Raw genomic sequence first — 5,000 nt, forward strand, 5'->3', positions numbered from 1 at the left:
TATAAAAAATAGGAAATTAAATACATTCTTTTCTATAATCCTCTCATAGCAAAAAAAAAAAATCACATAAGATTGTTGAAATAAGTTCTGGGTGAATTTCTTTTTAATTTTTCTAGTAAAATCTAAAAAATGGCAAAATGCATGTCAAAGAAATGTGAAACGAAATAAAGAGCGAGAGAAAGAGAGTCCATGGTTAAAATTATATTAATAATAAATAAATAGTGTGACAGGTTTACCAAAAAAAATAAATACATAAATGTTTTAATTCAATAAATAACGAGTATTTAGTGTCCTTCCCAATGAAACTAATACATGTGTATAAATACATATATTATACTCACATGTATATGCATATATGTATGTAATGTACATTATATATATATATATATATATATATATATATATATATAGAGAGAGAGAGAGAGAGAGAGAGAGAGAGAGAGAGAGCAAGAGAGAGACACACACATGAACACATACATATAAACGTTTCTTAATGTCTACCTTCCATGATGGCATTCATACACGAATACATATATACATATATATATATACACAGATACAGGAACACATACACATAGCTATACACACACACATATATATATATATATATGCATATATACATATTATTTACATATACATATAAATTTAAAACTATATACATGTGCATACAAATACAAATATATACACATACATATGAATATATATACATACATATATATACAAGTGTGCGTGAGTGTGTGCATGTATGGATGAATGTATAGATGTATACACATGCACACATCAAATAAATAAACCTCTCAGACGGATTAAAAACATTCACGGCTCTCCCCAGAGAAATCATTCCAATTACCAAAGTTAATTTCATGTAGACCAAATGGAATGGAGGAACAGAAAAAAACGAATACAGCAAAGATGTTGTTGTTGCTGGTGTTGAGGGAGATGGTGGTGAAGGTGGTGGTAGCGTTGCTATGCGAAACTTAATATTTTCAACGATATATAAGTACGTGATATGCAATTATGTAATGTAACTTTAGTAGCGAAAATTGTACTATTAAAATGTATGTACACAAGGAAGCATATCTGTCTATTTATCTACTTTATTACATATACACACATATATACACACAACAAGTACACAAACACATACATATATATATATTATACACCTGTATACATACATATACATGCACGCACACTCTTCTATATATATATCTATATATACAAATATATCTATATAATATATATTTATACACACACACACAATCACACAGTACATATATACAAAATACAAACAACACATGCATGCATAAATATATAAACATACATGTGTAAATATGCATATGTACATACACATACATATAAACATGTTTGTATACACACACATATATTCATATAAATTTACATTCACACCCACATATATATGTAAACATATACACATATGAACACACACTATACATACATACATATCTTACAAATAGACAATTTGCATCATCTTCAGTTGTATATAAAATAAGCACCACAATAGACATAAAAAACAATCCATAGTCATGTATCCAATGTAAACTGAATTAAAGGTAATCCAAGAATGAGCCTGAAAAATATCAGAACCAAGAAAAAAAAAGGGGAAAAAAAAACACAACTAGAAGAGTAAAATGGTCTAAAAATGTAGAGTACATTTTCTATGTTATTGATGTAACACTGCAAGGAAGAATGACAAATGTCAACATTTCATGCAGTTTTCCTTCCTGGAACAGAAAAGTATGTGAAAGAAAAATAATACGTGGATACCTACAATTCTCAGTCAATTTAAAAATAGTACCCACTGTGGCCTCAGTCAATGAAGAACAGAAAGAAATGAAATACAGGTGCACAAGTAGCAAATCTCCACTCTCATGAGAGAAGACAATAAAGGTTAAGGGTATGAAGTGATTATATATATGTGTGTGTGTGTGTGTGTGTGTGTGTGTGTGTGTGTGTGTGTGTGTGTGTGTGTGTGTGTGTCTAGTAAGGGCATCCAGCTGTGAAAACCTTACCAAAATAGACACTGAAGCCTAGTGCAGTTTTGTACCCAACCAGCTCCTGTCAAACTGTCCAACCCATGCTAGCATGGAAAACGGATGTTAAATGATGATATATATATATATATACATGGAAGGAAGAATTGATGTGTTTGCAGTAAACATTGCTACTGAGAATTGTACCAGCCCCTAAAGTGGCAACTACTGCATAACTTCAAGGTCCTACCCTTCTTATGAGAAAACATTGTGATTTACTGCAGCAGTCTAGGGTTCAAAGGCTCACAGGTTTCAAATGTGCTGTCAAAATGATTGATGAATACCCATTGAGTTGAAGGGGATGTTTCTATCACTTAGATATTGTACACTTCCTGCTATCCTGGATGAACCAATGTCCCAGTATGAAATGCAAATTAGGACAGCAGCATCAAAACCTGCTCATGTACCAAAGACGTCAGCACCGCAGAAACCATATTAAATAAATACACTGGATCCCAATACAGCTGCAGCTCTCATAATGGGATTAATAAAAAATTGAAGAACACACACACACACACATACATACATACAGTCAAACGCGCACACACACACACACATACATACACCCTCACTGGTTCCAGCATGTAGGATGAAAGAATGCAATGGCACCACCTTTAAATTCTATGGTTGATTCTTGGTGAAAAGAACAGATTGAAGAAATATCATAGGTAGGAATTACACATATAATTTAATAATGGTCTCAGTTAGTTCCATGCAACCTAAGCTTTTGTGCACTTGTAGAATAAACCTAGAAAACTTTTAAATACATGGAGCTGAGTCAAACTGTTATTAAATGATATATATGAATGCTTGAAATGAGGAGCAGACAACCAACAACTGGTGAAGAGTCCTTGCTCTGTGTTTACTTGTCCTGTTTTCCATTTTTTCTTGTTGCTTATGTATTTCATGCTATTTGTACCGTTGGTGACATCCTGTACCCGTATATGCATGTGTGCACATAATATATATATATATATTGTATATATATATATATATATATACACACACACATATTATATATATGTATTATAGGTGCAGGCGTGGCTGTGTGGTAAGAAGTTTGCTGCCTAACCACATGGATCCAGGTTCAATCTCACTGTGTAGCACTTTGGGCAAGTGTCTTCTATTATAACTTTGGTCCGATTGAAGCCTTGTGAGTGGATTTGGTAGATGGAAACTGAAAGATACCTGTCATATATATATATATATATATATATATATGTGTGTGTGTGTATGTATGTGACTTTGTGTTTGTCCCCTCCCACACACACACACACTTGACAACCGGTGTCGGTGTGTTTACGTCCCTGCAACTTAGTTGTTCAGTAAAAGAGACTGATAAAATAAGTTCTAGGCTTACAAAGAATAAGTCAATTTGTTTTCACTAAAACCCTTCAAGGCAGTGCTCCAGCATGGCCGCAGTCAAATGACTGAAACAAGTAAACGAATAAAACACACACACACACACACGTATATAATTTCCTGTTAGTCTTTTTTATTTTATTTCTCACACTGTCCTCTCATCTAAAGAGAAACTTATCACCATTTTGGCTTTTGATCATTTCCTTTTTACTTTTCTTTTTATGCCTTTTCTTCCAGGAACAGCAATTCGTCAAAAATATAGGCTTCTCAAATATCTTTAATTCATTCTATCATGAAGGTTAATATATAAACTTTCTAATTTCCTTCATTTCTTTGTCTCTTTTCTTATCAAAAATACTTCACATGCATACATGTATATAATAACAACAACAATACATGTATGCTATAGTTAGTGTTTATACACACATATACACATAAATACATACATATGCATACAAATGTGTGTTTGTATGAGTGTATGCATGAACGAATGACTATATATATATAAATATATATATATATATATATACATGTGTGTATTAGTACATACACACCCACAGAGCGTGTGTGTGTGTATATGTATGTATATATAATCAAATATAATCAATCATTACTACGACTCCCTTACCTTACCTCCAGTCACCACCACCAACACTACTACTGCCACAACACTGTTCTAGAATCAGTGTTGCTGTAGTGTTTGTGGAATCTGTGATGGTAGGAGGCAGCGACCTATCATTAACATGTGTGTGTAGTCAAGTAGAGACGCAGTGTTGATCCTGACAACCAAACTATTCTGAGTGGCTCCTAGCCTTCACAAAGCATGTTTACAATGGTATCAACAGAAACGAGAAGACCTGGCTGGACAAAAGACTTAAGTGAAACAACAATGCAGACAGATAGCCAGATTTTATTGTACCACCACCACCACAACTGCTACCATTGCCACCACCACCACCACCACCACCACCACTGTTGGTTCCCTCCTCTCTTGCAAAATTTACACCATCAATCCCCACCATCTGTTAGAATCAAAACTGTCAATACTGCAAACACAGGGAAACCTTTAAGTGTTCACTCAAACTGCTAGAAATAATGCCCAAATTTTTCTTGTTTCATTTCTTACCATTTTTTACTCTTTTACTTATTTCACTCATTTGACTGCGGCCTTTAGTTGAGCAAATCGAACCCTAGGACTTATTCTCTGTAAGCCTAGTACTTAGTCTATTGGGTCTCTTTTGCCGAACCGCTAATTTACAGGGACATAAACACACCAACATCGGTTCTCAAGCGATGTTGGGGGGTGGGGGTGGGGGTGGACACAGACACGCATATTTATACATATACATGTATATACGACAGGCTTCTTTCAGTTTCCGTCTACCAAATCCACTCACAAGGCTTTGGTCGGCCCGAGGCTATAGTAGAAGACACTTGCCCAAGGTACCACACAGTGGGACTGAACCCGGAACCATGTGGTTGGTAAGCAAGATATTTACCACACAGCCACTCCTTTAAAAATAAAATAGTAATAAGAGAAGGGCATATATCATTGTCATCCTCCTCATCATCATCATCTGCCTT

The 5,000-nt window shown here is 34.4% G+C and overlaps 1 protein-coding gene across 7 annotated transcripts in view; it reads right to left on the reverse strand.

The window, feature by feature from the left end:
- Nucleotides 1–5,000, reverse strand: part of LOC106880485 (homeobox protein Meis1) — a 142,137-nt gene that overhangs the window by 14,857 nt on the left and 122,280 nt on the right. The window lies entirely within an intron of this gene.

Source organism: Octopus bimaculoides, chromosome Z, assembly GCF_046866305.1.
Source record: "Octopus bimaculoides isolate indiv1 chromosome Z, ASM4686630v1, whole genome shotgun sequence".
NCBI classification, from domain to species: Eukaryota; Metazoa; Mollusca; class Cephalopoda; order Octopoda; family Octopodidae; genus Octopus; species Octopus bimaculoides.